General features: G+C 37.2%; 1 protein-coding gene and 2 long non-coding RNA genes across 3 annotated transcripts in view; 2 read left to right on the top strand and 1 right to left on the bottom strand.

Annotated features, from left to right (window-relative positions):
• The window catches only part of LOC146466174 (uncharacterized), a 115,040-nt gene that overhangs the window by 18,358 nt on the left and 79,770 nt on the right, over positions 1 to 16,912 (top strand). The gene's annotated exons all lie outside the window — the stretch shown is intronic.
• Positions 7,226 to 12,434, top strand: LOC146466179 (uncharacterized). The gene is made up of 3 exons (XR_014868094.1): positions 7,226 to 7,371; positions 10,321 to 10,461; positions 11,995 to 12,434. It is a non-coding gene; the product is annotated as an uncharacterized LOC146466179 (long non-coding RNA).
• Positions 10,109 to 10,391, bottom strand: LOC146466180 (uncharacterized). Its single transcript, XR_014868095.1, has 2 exons — positions 10,325 to 10,391; positions 10,109 to 10,192 (listed from the first exon to the last, which is right to left on the bottom strand). It is a non-coding gene; the product is annotated as an uncharacterized LOC146466180 (long non-coding RNA).

Genomic DNA, 16,912 nt, shown 5'->3' with positions numbered 1-16,912 from the left:
AAGAGGACAAAATAAAAGCGCTTCACTACTCGTTTTACGCAACCACATATGCCGCCCATGTTTCCTGGGTTTGTTTGTTTTTAATTCATTGCTTATTGGATGTTAAGGAGAGCCTGCATGTAAGATACGTCGCTGATCTGGGGCATTAGCGTACACATTAGAAGTTACGAAGTTGGAATTTTTTACTCACCTCTCCTCCAGAAACTGAATAAGTCCTCTCCAAGCCGATAAATTTTCACATTCAGTACCTAATATCTGCCCAAATTTTGGCATTCTTTCGGTTTGTTTACTTATTTATTTATTTGCTGTTGTTTTTTTTTTTTTGGTGGGGGGAGGGGTGACCGGAAGTAAAGTTGTGCCGTCGATCAAAAACACTGTAAGGGAAATTTGCATATCGTCGTGCGAAGGAAAATATCCTGGTCGGGACAATGGAAAGTTGTTCTCTTTCAAATCCCAAAAGGGACGTTTGCGAGTGCATTCAGTGGAAATAATGTGCAAGCCTAAGGACTTGGTATAAACTGGATGAAATCAGCGACGAAATGGATCTTATACTTTGCCGTGCAGGTAAATAAATGTAACATTTTACGCGCGAATTTTTCATTCTCTTGTCACGAATAGGTTATCATAACTGAATTTGCAATTGCATTTTCACAGTCTAAAAAGCAATCTTTTTTTGGAAGGGGGCGGGGGGGGGGGGGGGGGTGCGGTTATTATGATCATGCGTTCAATTTTCACCCAGGCTTCAGTTCAGGTTCATTTCCTTTGTTTTTGTTTTCATTCGGTTTTTCTGTTTTCTTTTCTTTTTTTTTTTGTTTTTGTTTTTTTGTTTTGGCTTTCTTCACCATTGCTATTGTGAAACAACCCTATTACAAGAGGATATCATTACACTTACATCCGGTGTTACATCCCATTACATTGTGTTACATCAGTAGTCTAGATGGGATGTTTTTGTCCTCTTTTTTGAGGTTGTTTCTCATTAATCTGAGGTGGCATAAATTAACGCCGATGACGTCATGGCCTATTGTCTTGATCACTTATTATAGGATGACGTCATATTTTAGTTTAGTCTTACCAACAGGTTATGAACTGGTTTGACAGGTTTATCAATGATGCCATGCCCTATTTTTAACTTATGGCAGTCATGGACGGCATCACCGGTTTGACAGGTTTTTGAAGTTATTTTTGGATACATGACATCATATAGTACGTACATACATACTTTATTGTATAGCTCCCCTTGGGGGGCCCTTCCGCCATACGTGAAAATAAAAATATTAATAATAATAATGAAAACTATTTACATTTAGATGACAAAAAAGAGAAAAAAATTACGATAAAAAATATATGAATTGAAAAGATTATTAAAAAAGTCTCTTTTTCAAAACGCCAAGACTTTCCGTGTCTCTGAAATGCTTCGATGAATTATTGTAGACTTTCGCCCTACGGAAGGCGAAAGCCCTTTGGCCAGTCGCAAGCTCCAGGATCTACAATTTCTAAGCTAAAGAATCTGCATTCGGAAGTCTTTTTAGAAAAAAAACATACCATTTTTAGTGGATTAGAGGTTTGTATAAGGTATGTTTGACATTCGGCAGTTTGTCCAAAACTGTGTTCGCAAAACCTCAAATCGGGTTGCGAGGTAAAATGTACAGTCATACTTTTGCAACAAAAATTCACGACAGGGGTTGTTATTATGGGGAGCATACCTGAATTAAACTATCCATGAACAAAACCTTCTATTATTACCAATGCGGTAGATCTTTTTATCTATTGAATAAGCAAGAAGAAACATTCCGGCAATTACAAATTATAGAATTTCAGAATAAGAGCACTCTACATAGAGCTGCAAAACTGACTTATCAAAAACGGTGTTTTATTGGATGATGTAATTCCAGAGTTTTGATTGGCTTTGTGGCCATGGGATATCAGTCATTATTAAAAACTGTATCATTGTATAATACAATTCCAGGGATTTGAATGGCTTAGCGGCAATGTTCTTTCAAGGCGAAATCAGCACAATCTAGCAATAATTCGTGATTGTTTTAATAAAACAATTATTCAACTCGCGCTTGTTGGATATGAGATTATTATCGACCGCGTGCTCGTGGAATAATTGTTAATTATCGCATGCCTAGAAATAGAGGCCCATCTTCTGGTCTTTCTTGCCAAATGAAATCAGCAAGATGTAGCAATATTTCTTGTTTTGGTTTTTTTTTTGTTGTTGTTGTTCTAATGAGTCCACTCGGCGCTCCTTGGATATGGGTTTGCATGAGCTCACATCGTACGCGTGCTCGTGGAATAGTTGTTTAGTATACTTTATAATACCCATCACCCCACATTTACTTTATAATGTATATTGTTATTTCAATGCCTTAAATCTAGCTTATTATGTTTTTGACGTGGCCCAAGTAGCATCCATCTATGATTGCATACTCTTAAGTGGCCTTCACACGACAAATATTTGTTGGCCAACTTGTGTTGGCAAACAAAAATTTGAAACAGCCAACTTGTGTTGGCCAACTCACGTTGGCGTGTGTGAACGACACAACAACATGTTGGCCGACTGTTGGCGACAAATTAAACTTGTCTCTATTCTCGACAACTTGTTTTTGTGTTGGCCAACTCGCATTTGACGTGCGAACGATAAATAAAGATGTGTTGCTAAATCAAAATTCGTCCACTCGTCACGTGATTTGCCCGACACTCACAAAATGGTGGATAAGTTGATCCGACTGGCGTCTGATCGTGAAAGGGATGCAACTTTCAAATTAATCGACGAAATTCTGTCATGGCCGGATTTGTGGGAAATTAAGTCCAGTGGATACAAAGATGCTGCAAACAAACAGAAAAAAAAGGAAGATATGGCGTTGAAATTGGGATTGAAAGGAGGTAGGTAGAGATAATTTTCTTGTCAGTCTTTTGAGTTCTTAGTCCTTAGTTTATTTCGCTCCTATAATAGCTTACGCTATTCCCAGGAGGTTCTTAAGAAAACAATCACAATTAAAATTGCAGTAATTACAGTAAATACATAAAAAATAGAATTGCTTTAGTTGAGTTGGGAAAAAAGAAAAGAAAGTTGGGAAAAAAGAAAAAGAGTAACAAAATAAATTAGTTTGAACTTGGCGATAAGTTAACCCATGTCTTCGATTGTGTCTCTGATCAGCAGCAAATTCAGGTAGAATCTGAGAGCCCACCAGGTTTTTATGAATTTTGAAACTTTCTAATGAACAGTTCAAGTGTATAGCATAAGTTCTAAAGGAGTGGGAAAAATTTATTTCATTTGTGCCTCATCGATCGATTACTGATTTCTCTTCAACAGATTTAAACTGGAGATATCTAAATCAAATACATGGAGCAATCATATTGAGAGAATATGTTTTGTTTTAACAACATTTTAAAATATCAAATTGCTAACTTCTAACATTCCTATAAATTTCATTGCTGAAGCTAATTGTTAAATTCTTTGACCTGCACTGGTTAATTAAACATAATTCTTTGCAAATCTGTGGCAACAAGAAAGGGGCTCCATGGCAGGTTACATCAGTAATATTACTGTTGTAAGGCGGTTTGAGTCTGCCAAGCTCCAGCTGACCATATGCACTGGACTGTGCCACCGTTATTCTAACACTGTCGTCACATGTTTGCAATATTATTTAAAACTAGGACATGTTGTTTAACAATAAACTTTAACTTAAAATTAGTGCTTTTCTGCTACGATTAATATGACAGACCCTTACACAGGTACACTTGGGCAGGTATGTATGTTTTTTAACAATTATTCGCCTAAGGCGAAGTAAATATTGGTGAATATTCCCCGAGACGAAGTCGAGGGGAATATTCACCAATATTTACTGAGCCTGAGGCGAATAGTTGTTTTAGTATAATTACTCAGGTGATTATCAGAGAAAAACAAGTACCGTCCGAAAAATGTCGATTTTGTTTGTTTGTTTTAAATTGGCACGCGTCAATGAACAGACGCGCAGTCTGCCATTCTCAATCGAAATCACATGTGCAATCGATAAACTGCACACGGCCTCAAGCAGAATGTCAGTATTCTTTAACTGCCGCTTCATTGAGACGAAGCACTGACTTCTGTGAATGAATGTTGGGTTTCTCCGACCCGTTTACAAAATAGATGGAGATGAACCATGCTGTTTAGTGTAAAATTCGAGCCGGGATCACAAGTGTTAGCAATAGCATTTTATAGCACAATTTCTTGTTGACATGATGGCTTCGCCAGTTAACGGACGTTTACAAATTACCCTCGGAGATAAGCTGCTTCAGGTAGAAATTAAGGCATTTGTTGGCTTCACTAAACAAGTACACAGTCGTCGCAGATGAAAATATTTTGTTGCGAGGCGGTGACTTTAGATGGTGGTCGAGAGCCGCTCAAACCGACAACAAACTAGTTTTCAGATTATAAAAACTGTTTTCTTTTCTCATCACTGAAACGTAAAACTTACAGAGACGTTTATCATGAGAGGACGGATATGACTTTTACTGTAAGTATCATTTCACGCTGGTTTATTTTTTAGATGTGTTAGGTAAGTGTGAAAATATGTCAAAGTTTAGGAGATCAACTTATCATCGCTCCTAACACAGTCCTGGTAAACGTTGTAAAATGACGCTGTAGCCTGTCAAACTTTTGACATCGAGTTATTATCGAGTGGTAAATGTCGTAACATGATTCTTTGATCTGAATAAAAGACTCCATTCCGTTTACCTGTTGTTTTTATCGGTTTTAAACAGGATGCCGGGCACCGAGAAAGGGCTTCTCGTCCTTTTCTCGTGTTATCAGTGATGAGCTGCAAGCTTTCCGAAAAAGCTCCGTAGTTCAGATTTTCCCTGAAGGTTTTAAAATGGTGAAAAGAGCTACCTTTCGACTAGCCGACGAAGCCATGTTCGACGGCAAAGCTGTGTCAGATTTTGAAGTTGTCGGACCTTTATCGTTTGGTCTTCTCGCTGTTTTGTTTCGGCAACAAACTCAGAAGATTTCGTTTTAAAAGGATCTTCGTTTTAGTCCTTTAAAAGAATTTGTAAATGGCCTTGAATTTAGTGCTTTGTCTGTTGAACATGAAACGATTACACGTTGTACAAGTTTCCACCAACGACGGCCATCAAGTAAAGATCAACGCCGGCCGTAGCTTGAAAGCTAACTATGCCAGCTCCACCAACACCACTGGTAAGAGGAGAAGCTGCAGAAAACCCGCTGCCGATGACCCCAAAGCAAATTTGTGTAAACGTAAAGTAAAATTCCTCCCCAAACATGAGCGAGATTTGTGACCCGGGGGGGAGGGGGTACTCCTCGGAATTTTCGGTGGGGGTGTGCCGTGGGGTTCTCCAAATCCTAACCCTATTTCAGACCAAAACATGCTATTTCCGACACCCTTTTTCAGACCAGGGGCCCGTTTCTCGAAATTCCTGTAACTTACCGGGCCCGGTAAGTGCCTTTGGTGATAATATTTCTTCATAAAGTCAATTTTTGTTAGCTTTGAATACCAAATTTTAAAATCTCAGTATAATTCTATGAAATCACTGCCCGAGTACCATGTCTCTAATCACTGTGTAATCGGCAAAAAATCGTTTACCGGTAAGTTACCGGGACTTTCGAGAAACGGGTCCCTGGACTCTAAACTCCATACCCGTTTTCAGACCTTTGTTGTAGCATAATTACGCTTCGTCTCAATGCCAAAGTCAAGAATTGGTAAAATTCACCCGAAAATTCAGCTCGAATGATATATTTTGTATACTTCTCTTTCTACTGTTCATTTGAAGTTGAAAAGACAAATACGTTTATACGCCGTCGCGGTTCCCTTGAAAACCATACCAGATTTAAGACCCTAGTGGTCAAAATCTATACCCGTTTTCACACCAAAACGACTAAAAAAACCGGTCAGTGTAAAATGCAGACTGCAGACTGGGGGTAAAATGCAGACTGAACACTGCAGACCAGGGGTAAAATGTAGACTAAATTAAATTAAATTTTGTTCGGTTGGGCAGGTTGTATCCCGGAAAGTATTCATTCATTTTAAACCGTGAGAACTGTTTTCATTTTCTACGATTTTTTTCGCAAGCGCTAAATTCCTTTCTCGTTATCTGCGCAACAGAAATCTTTTCATATTTGAATTCTACATTTACTCAGCTTTCTATAGAGACAAAAATGAGCTCGATAGGACATATATTAACCGAGATACGAATTTTTGAGTTTTCTGTACTCGGTTTGTTTACAACGTAATTAATACACGGCGGACGGTAGTAAAATGCATCCAAATATCCGCGCACTTTAAAATTCACTGATATATTTCGAAAGCACATCGTCAAATGCATTTTTTTTTTCAAAACTAAAACATTTAAATATCTTGTTGAGCGGTTTTTCTCTTTATCTCGAAGCGAATTCATGGAGAAATAATTTTTGAAAGTATTGGAAGAAGTAGGGCGCCGTCCCCAAAAGTCACGCAATGAAATCCTAAGTTTTTTTCGTAAGCCTCAAATTCCTTTTTCGCTAACAACGCTACATGTATCTTATTTGGAATTCTACACTTACTTATTAACTTTCTATACAGACCAAAATCACTTCGAGTGTTGTAACTTTAAAAAGATAGTCTTTATAATTTAGTCTGCATTTTACCCCTAGTCTGCATTTTACCCCCAGTCTGCAGTCTGCAGTCCGGCTCCATTTTACACTGACCGCTAAAAAAACATACTCTTTGGGGCGGCACACACCGGTGGGGATTTATGAAAATTTAGATATTGACCCGGGAAGAAGCTGTTGATAACAAAAAGGGGACAGCAGCTGATCAGCCGAGTCAATGCCTTATGTGAAGAAAAGAGGGAAAATTTGTCCACCGTTCTATCATTTTTGTGGGCGTTTGGTTACCAAGACGCAACAGGTGTCATAAACGATGTGATCGAGGATGTGGCATCGGCTCAAGAAATTCATGAAGGATCTCGCTGGAGAGGAAACGCTAAGCCAGATTGGGTACTTTTGTTTTTTGAAACGCACGCAATAATTTCTGACCATACATGGCAAGCATTGACCAACAACAATTGGAAAAACGGAGGTAAGTTTTCCATCTATTTGTACAAAACTATAATTCGTTGCGTGTTGCGTTTCGTGTTCAGACTAGTAGCCTGGCCTCATTTATGCTTTAATTTTGGCGCGGTTACCAAGGAGATGGCTCGATGCTACCAAAATGTTTGATTTTGGACGATCACGAAGCAATGTTTTTTTAAGATACTCATAATTTTACTTCCCTATTTTTTTGTAGTTATGATGGACTATTGCTCTCTTACCTGGTTTTATCGTTGATCAAATTTAATGGAATCTATTTGACATTTCAACACATTTCGTGAGCGAGAATCACATTGACAGAGGTGAGTCAAAAACTGCTTGCAGCAAACTTTCAGACTACTACACACATACAATAGTGATCCTCCAACTAAGTATAATCCAAAATAATTTCACTAACAATATTTTCAAAACTACAGTAGCCTTTATTTCAGAAGGAAATGCTTACCCCAAAATTTTACCACATGTCAGTCACTTCCCTGCGATTTGCGAGGGATTACTATCGCCGACAAATTTGGGCAAATATTTCTTTCCTTTTGATGGCACAACAAAGTTCTGGCTTTTTTAAACTGGTTGAGGTCTCTCTCAATGGTCTTTGTTAAAGTTTTCATCGGACAGTTTTCGTTTCTTGTGAAAATTTTTTGTCCGCTACTCACAAAAATAGTTTGCAAAACGTTGTTGACCAGTCAGAAGCGCTAATCACACCACTTGATGAGTTCATTTGTGTGTCTATACTCTAATCACAAACTCCGCTATACCAAACAAAACGCAAGTTTTATACAGTTCATTGTATAAATTTGTATGTTGTCCCCTTACAGGTAACCGTGTTTTATTTTCTTTGAGGAGTGTTTCTGTTTTTTATTATTATTTTAAGGCAGCAAACTGAACAAGTGCTACATGTAGTTAGTTGCACTAAGGCTGCAGTTAATATAACTTTAGCGGGCTTTGGAAAAACAAATTGAGCAGCCTTTTACAGTGAACTTTCCATGAAATTATCCCAACAAAATAAAGGGAAACAAATGTACTTGTCTTTTTGAAACCAAATTTGCAAGGCTTTCCTTTGTTAGTTGTTTAAATAAAATAAAATAATGGTGGAAATCATGAGGGGTTGGTTTCTAAAGAAACTGTTGTACTACGTATGCGTCTATGGGTAATAGAAACAAATAATGTTTGGTTTTATCAACAGAGTTGATAACTGAGGTAATTTGGCCACCATAAAGAGCATGTCAGAGCAAGGGCTCTGGCAACTCTGTTGAGAAACCAAACATTTCTTACTTAATTTGTTTTTTGTTGTTGTTTATTATTTTGGTAATGATCGAGGAATAAGTATCATAATAGATTATTTTTCATGAAGGGGAAATCTCAAGATTCTACTGAAAGACATTAATCATCAAAAAAAGTTACTTAAAGTGTATGGGATTGTCATTGATGGCAAACATTATCATGTACAGTTTGTGTCACCCGCCAGTTGAGATGGAAAAATAAGTTATGCACAAGCTGGTAGCATGATTAGTATTTCAAGGTTACATCGGAACTGTCTCAGGTGCGTCACCCACCAGTTCCGATTGAAAAATAAGTTATGCACAAACTGGTAGCATGATTAGTATTTCAAGGTTACATCGCAACTGTCTCAGGTGTGTCACCCACCAGTTCCGATTGAAAAATAAGTTATGCACAAGCTGGTATCATGATTAGTATTTCAAGGTTACATCGCAACTGTCTCAGGTGTGTCACCCACCAGTTCCGATTGAAAAATAAGTTATGTGCAAGCTGGTAGCATGATTAGTATTTCAAGGTTACATCGAACCTGTCTCAGGTGTGACACCCACCAGTTCCGATTGAAAATTTTGAACAATAAGTTATGTGCAAGCTGGTAGCTTGATTAGTATTTCAAGGTTACATTGAACTGTATGAGTATGAGGCATGCCACCTGTCAAGGGGTAATTTCCAAATTGATAGTAGGAATATAGTACTGGATGTAGGATATTGCCACACAATTAAGCTTATATTGATACACAAAGCTTACTACTTTGAAAACATTAAGGAAGGAAAAAGTTTTAAGTCTGTTCAGTTTGAAATGAAAAAGGCTAAGGCTAATTACAAGTTACTTTCGTTCGTACTGTTGTTGTCTCTGCCAATAGACTGTAAGATTCCATTTATTAATTTTCTTTTGACAATAGCAAACAGAAACTGGCAAAAGATGTGTCATCTTGGCAATCCTGCTAATAAAAGATGTGCCATCTTAAGAGCAGGAATGTTTGCTATTGTCACAACGGCAACAAATTGAACTGATATACCCAGTTTCTATTCTTGACTGTTTCTTTGTGTTCGTTTTTCTTTATGCTGCAAGAAGGCTTTGGCTTAACTAATTATACCAGTTTTTGCCTACATTTACATATGGTTAGATCTGCCCTTATGAACACCGACGAATAATACAGACCGCAGTCTAAGATTACTATAAACTCTGGAGATGTTGATAATATGGACATTTTGGTCTATCCCATGACAGTATATTAAGGGTTAAAAGTTTCGACAAAAGCATACATACATGTATAGATTAAATTCTTTGTCGTATTCAAGAGAAAGAAATTTCATCTCCTCTATTCAATGGCATGAGGTACTTAATATGCCCGGCATTATTTTGGAAGTCATCACAACAAACGGCTGTAGAGGGTTTCAATGTTTTAACACTCTTTTCTTTGTTTTACTTTTTTGAAATCCAGGGTCCAGTTGTTCAAAGCCCGATTAAGCTAATCCTGGGTTAACGAAACTTTGATTTGGGTATATTTACTAATCCGTAAGGATTCGTCCCAGAGATTTTTGTCCTCAGTTTTGCCTTAGACTTTTCTTTACCATTAAATTAAAATGAGCCTTTAATGAGTGAGTTGCAAACCTTGGTTAACTTTTAATCGGGGATTAGCGTTAATTGGCTTTTGAACAACCCGGCCCAGTAGTCCTATTGCTATTGCCTGACTCTCAAGCTAATTATTCCCTAAAATTTAGAAAGGTCGGCAAAATATTAAACAAGTTGGTCTTGATATCAAATGCCTGTTTTTTTAAGAGCTTTTTTTTTTTCTTGGCTTTGATATCCAAACATTTTCTTGAGCTTTGTTTATATGTACAGCACTGGAATAAAAAAGGTGTACATAACTGAGTGAGTTATAATACTAAAGACTCAGTAAACAACACACCAGAATAGATGGGTTCCTAGGAAAACCCACCAGGTTTAACTTCATTTATTTACTTTGGCATAGTTACCTGCACCAGCTGACTAGCAGACCAGCTTTCAACTGAGTGTCACACATGAACTATTGAATACAGATGAGAATCAAATCAAATAATCAGAAATTGAAGCAAATACATGTTGCTTGCACCAAGAATGAGAAGACATATGAGTAAGTCACAATTAGTTAATACTTCCAATATTATTGGTCAAGAAAGTGGCACGAGACTTTATAATCAGTCATGAAGTGTAGGCATGCCACCTGTCAAGGGGTAATTTCCAAATTGATAGTAGGAATATGGTACTGGATGTAGGATATTGCCACACAATTAAGCTTATATTGATACATAAAGCTTACTACTTTGAAAACATTAAGAAGGGAAAAGGTTTTAAGTCTCTTCAGTGTGAAATGCAAAAGGCTGGAAAAGTTAAAAGTTGACTCCTAGTTTCAAGACAGTGTCTTTATACAAAGGTTTAAAAGCCATAGCCTTCTCGGTTTATTCACAAGTTACTTTTTTTCTGTGGTTGTTAACTTGATCAGATTCCATTCATTTATTTCTTGTGACAATAGCAAACAGAATCTGGCAAAAGATGTGTCATCTTGGCAGTCCTGCTAATAAAAGATGTGCCATCTTAAGAGCAGAAATGTTTACTGTTGTCACAATTGCAACGAAATGTTTATTATAACTAATTTACCTAGTTCTGGGTTTCTATTGTTTTTTTTTCCAACCAATAGTTCTACGTGAAGGCTTTGGCTTTTGGTTGTATAAGTGGCTCCAAATAAATCTTTTTAACTTTGGAAAAGAGGAAGATTCTCTGCTTAAAATACAAAAGCTAAAAATTTTAAGCCATAGACTTCTTGTTTAATTGACAAGTTACTTTCTTTCGTACTGTTGTTGTCTCTGCCAATGGACTGTAAGATTCCATTTATTTCTTTTGACAATAGCAAACAGAAACTGGCAAAAGATGTGTCATCTTGGCAGTCCTGCTAATAAAAGACGTGCCATCTTAAGAGCAGGAATGTTTGCTATTGTCACAATGGCAACAAATTGAACTGATATACCCAGTTTCTATTCTTGATTGTTTCTTTGTGTTCGTTTTTCTTTATGCTGCAAGAAGGCTTTGGCTTAACAGTACTAATTATACCAGTTTTTGCCTACATTTACATATGGTTAGATCTGCCCTTATGAACACCGACGAATAATACAGACCGCAGTCCAAGATTACTGTAAACTCTGGAGATGTTGATAATATGGACATTTTGGTCTATCCCATGACAGTATATTAAGGGTTAAAAGTTTTGCCAAAAGCATACATATAGATTAAATTCTTTGTCGTATTCAAGAGAAAGATATTTCATCTCCTCTATTGGCATGAGGTACTTAATATGCCCGGCATTATTTTGGAAGTCATCACAACAAACGGCTGTAGAGGGTTTCAATGTTTTAACACTCTTTTCTTTGTTTTAATTTTTTTGAAATCCAGGGTCCAGTTGTTCAAAGCCCGATTAAGCTAATCCTGGGTTAACGAAACTTTGTTTTGGGTATATTTCCTCTAACAATATTAACTATCAACTACATATTAAGGAGGCCAGTGATGCCATTAGTCCTGTTGTTGTTGGCCTCCTTGTGGGGTTAAGATCCAAGCTTTTTTGAGCGTCGGCGAGTAACATTGGAATTTCTTGCTTTGTTGCTACTTCACACAGGATTTTGCCGAGGGAATAAACATCACTGGCTTTGCTACAATGGGAGCCTTTCAAAACTTCAGGAGCGATGTGAGCAAAGTGAAAAGTGTACGTCTTTGCTGGAGGAAATGCACTGTCACAGGCTTTTCCAAAGTCGATAATGTGGCCATGTTTATCACTAACAAGAACATTGTTTCATTTTAAATCACAGTGAAGAAAGCCTTTGGAGTGGATATGCGCAAGAGCATCTGTGATATCATGAGAAATGATCAGCCAGTCTTTTTTCGTTAGTGAACTTTTAAGTTTTTGTAATATTTCATTGGCTTCCTCACAATACAATAGTTTACTAACTGTTACGGATGTATTGTTTTCCCCTTTGAACTCCATGACTAGTGATATAGGCTCCCTTTCAACCTGGATGCCTATTATTGCAGGAATTTTTTTGTGCGTGAAAGCCTGCATTATTTTTACCATCTCCTTAGTGTTTTGCATCAGACATTGTTTTTCTACCACCTGTATCTTTAATCTTGTGAATGTTTTTAAAACGCACCTGCCAAATGATCCCTGTCCTAGTATTAATTCCTTTTCATTGATTGGGTGAAGCTCAGATGGATCAATTAAATTGACAGTGGGGAATTTAGATGGTCCTGATTTTGTATTCTGGTGTCTAATCTGGAATAAAGAAATAATTATTTTGTCATAAACAAAGAATCAAGATCACCTTGAAAGTGAAGCAAATCAGCTTGGTAAAGATGCACTTGCTAGATTTTATCATAACAGTTATTGGTGAACTCTATACTCTTCAAATAATAAAGGAGTCAAATCAGTGCCTTCTTCAAGTCTCTCCTTGACTCTCCTGTATCCCAACCGACTCTATGTAGTCTATGCGGCTTCATTTCCCTGGCATTTTCCTGGTATTTATTGATGCCCATGGGTGATAATAAAAATATTTTTATGGTGTAAAATTGAATGTCTTATGAAAGATGCCAGTAGTCTGAAGTGTTAAACCCTTTGTTGCCCTGCCCCCTGAGGGCACTACTGAGAGAGATGCCCAATTGAAGAGGGTAGGGCAAGAAAGAATCCAACAATTCACATTCATAGCTTAATGAAAGGGGACATGCTCAAAGTCCAAAGACTTTTCAATTGAAAGCCATTACCTAGCTGTCTGGCATATTAAAAGAAATGAAGCCATGAATTGCCCGTTGCTGTGTTTATAATCTCTGTATGGTCCTTCATAATGGTTTCTGAGCTGTTCTTTTGTGAAAATATATTAAGAATTTGGCAATTTTGATAAAACAAAGAGGGGGTGTTGTGCATTATGCCTTGATATTCAATAGATTTCGCCATTTCGTCATAAGAAGTGGAATTTTTTGGGCCGCATCCCCCGCCCCACTCCGTATTCTACCCCCCCCCCCCCCCCGGCCCCAATAAATGTTTTGACTCCTGCCCCCGGGGAACTTTGTAGACTACACGATAGACTAATCATGTTTACGCATGTCGTTCTCTTACAAACTGCTCTTCTACGATGCCTATTTTCTTCTATATTTGCGCCAAGAGAGCCTTACCTTGTTTTGGTCCAGGGTCCTTTTATTCTGTTCGGCTAATGCTTTTCATTTGCCATAGTAAATTCGCGCCAATTCTTTGGCACGAGAATACGCATCTCTTTCCTTTCGTGTTCGAATTTCTCTGTTCTCTCTTTCCATAGCGGTACTTGACAACCATTTTCTTTTGCTTCTTTCGTTTCGCATCCTGCGTTTTTCCTCGATTGAATTTTCTCGAGACTTACGTGGCATGATCCGGCTCTTTCGGAAGCGCGCGGTTTATTTCGATCTCGCGATTGCCACCACTGTGGCAGTGCGTGTGCCCGCGTTTCCATACATCGCTATACCAAATTCGAATGGCAGCGGCTTATCGCAAAACAATAAAACGAGAAAAATTAACAGGAAAAGCTTTGTTCGCTTTGAATATCAATGTACAACTAGATCTACGAAGGGTGATGAAAAGTTAAAGTATAAGCTTTATTTGGTGCAATTTACCTGCAAAATTATTGGCAATTGTAAACCTCCTAGTGTAAAGTTGTAATATAATTTGTATTTTCCACGCGTTCCAATCTCATCGGATCCAATGATAATCACGCTTTCATAAGCGCCGGCATGCCGCAGAATTCTTTAGCTCTGATTTATTTTCTCATTACTTTGCCGACTAGTACGTCAGTGCAGGTAGTTCGGATTTCTTGATTTCGTTCATGTTTCGTTAGAAAGTTTGACAAGTGATGACTTGTCATTGATACGTAACATTCCTCCTAATGAAAACTGAGTCAGTGGAGGTGGTTCGGATTTCCTGATTTCATTCATGTTTTGTTACAAAGTTTGACAAGTGATGACTTGTCACTGATACGTAACATTCCTCCATATGAAAACTGAGTCACGTTTATTACGACTTGATGACATGAAGCGGAAAGCATAGGTGACGAAACCTGGAGCGCAAACAGATACTCCAGAAAAAGCTCTCACAAATCCTTAGAAAAGTTTTCTAAGGATTTATGAGAGACAACGGGAGGTACTTACAGTAAGCGTCTTTTCCGTCCTGTCATGCATCTTGTTTACTTCCATGCTTTCAAATTCTGTCTTAAACTCGTTTTGTTTGTGAAATCATTCTGTTAATAAAAAAAAATCTTGCTCGAATTTAACTTAATTTGTTGTCTACATTTTAAGTCATCGAGATCGACAACATGCAATTTACAAGGGTTTTTTTTACAATTAGCAAAATTTTCATCTCTTGCCTTCGAAAAGTATCACCTCACGTCGGACATTGAAGAGAAATTCGAATGTTCATTTCATTCTTGGAAATACTGTTCACGCGCGACCTGCAACTGTAACTGAAAAAACGATTCAAAATACTTCGGAAACAATTGTTATTCCTGAAAGATTCAATTTTGCAAAGTAAAGAAAAATTCATAGCTTTATACCGTCAATAAGCTAGGGAAATTTATACGGGAACTCTGAAATCTCGTTGGCGATTTTCAAAACTGACGTGTAAATTTTACAATTCCGTTCAAATTTCAAAAATATGATTTTTTATGTCGGCAATGAGATTTCAGAGTTCTCGTAGAAATTTCCCTAGTTTATTGACGGTATAAAACTATGGATTTTTCGTTACATTACAGCACAAGTATTTTAAGGATAACAATTGTCTCTCATGTATTTTGAATTTTTTTTTTTTTTGCCAGTTAATGCGTCTTTTTCGGAAAGATTTCCAGAAGAATTTTCTACATTCCATTCAAATGCCGAGATTCGAACGCATGTTTATTTCATTCTCGGAAATAATAATCACGCGTGACATGGATTGACTGTAACAAACGAGCACGATCATGGAAGGCGGCGGGGGTGTTCATAGTAAGTTCATGAACATTCTAGTTCACGAATTTGTTAGTTCAAGGAAATATATTGTCTCGACCCTTGTATTTTTTGCCTCATTTCGTTTCTTTGAAGAATAAAAGGTAGTCAATTCACGGAACCAATGTCCACCAGAATCCGGAACTGCATCGAGTGTTGTCACCGATGACCTATCCTAAGCTAGTAAGTTTTAAAGACTTAAATTTTTTAAATTGGCTTTAATCCTTATTTGACCCACAAATGACCTATGATGTTAAAAAAAAAAAAAAAAAAAAAAAACAGAAAAAAAATGACCCCGAACCCTACCACGACCCCGGCCCCGACCCCGACCCTGCCTTTTACTGACACCCGATGGTAAACGTTTGGCCCTTCGTTAATTTGACGTTTTTAATAGTTCCGGTGACACTATCCAGTGATATTTTAAGTAAGTTATACAAGATGTAAGGACATGTTTTGCAACTTCAATGGAATTCAATGTACTAAAGGCAACGAATTCTGCAGTTCCTCAAAAGGAGGAAACTTTTTCTAATAAATTAACAGGGTGTCAGTAAAACGCGGGGCCGGGGCCGGGGGCGGGGTCGGGGTCGGGGTTGGGGTCTCTTTTTTTTATCTTTTTAATAATAATAATAATAATAATAATAATAATAATAATAATAATAATAATAATAATAATTATAATAATAATACTACTTATAATACTAATAATACTAATAATACTAATAATACTAATACTACTACTACTACTACTACTACTACTACTACTACTACTACTACTACTACTAATAATAATAATAATAATAATAATAATAAAAATAATAATAATCATAATAATAATAATAATATATTCGCTATCACCAACGGCTCAAACATGAATTATACACTGAACTTCATGCATGGGAAGGGCTTTCAATCGTTTTTCACGTGATCAACCATCATCCTCTAAAGCGCGTTGGAAGGAAGGGAGTTTTACAGTCAATGCACGTCAAGCCTTACCGGTTTTTTTTAATTTGAATGAAGTTTTTAAATTTACATGTCAGTTTTGACGTCGCCAATGAGATTTCAGAGTTCCCGTAGAAATTTCGCTAGTTTATTGACGGTATAAAACTATGAATTTTTCTTTACATTACAGCACAAGTATTTCAAAATTAACAATTGCTCTCAAGTATTGCGAATCTTTTTTTGTTTTTTTTCAGTTAATGCGTCTTTTTCGGAAAGATTTCCAGAGAAACGTTCTACATTCTATTCAAATGCCGAGCTTTACAAAGGAATTCGAATGCATGTTTATTTCATTCTCGGAAATAACTGAGTCACGCGTGACATGGATTGACTGTAACATTGAAACGAACACGATCATGGAAGGCGGCGGGGGTACGTGTTCATAGTAAGTTCATGCACATTCTAGTTCACAAATTTGTTAGTTCAAGGAAATATACTGTCTCGTACCTTGTATTTTTTGCCTCATTTCGTTTCTTGGAAGAATAAAAGGTAGTCAATTCACGGAACCAATGTCCCCCAGAATACGGAACTGCATCAAGTGTTGTCAC

This window comes from Pavona decussata, unplaced genomic scaffold (assembly GCF_977016875.1).
Source record: "Pavona decussata unplaced genomic scaffold, jaPavDecu1.1 SCAFFOLD_152, whole genome shotgun sequence".
Taxonomy (NCBI): domain Eukaryota; kingdom Metazoa; phylum Cnidaria; class Anthozoa; order Scleractinia; family Agariciidae; genus Pavona; species Pavona decussata.
The sequence above is the reverse complement of the archived record's forward strand: the minus strand, read 5'-3'. Positions and strand labels throughout refer to the sequence as shown.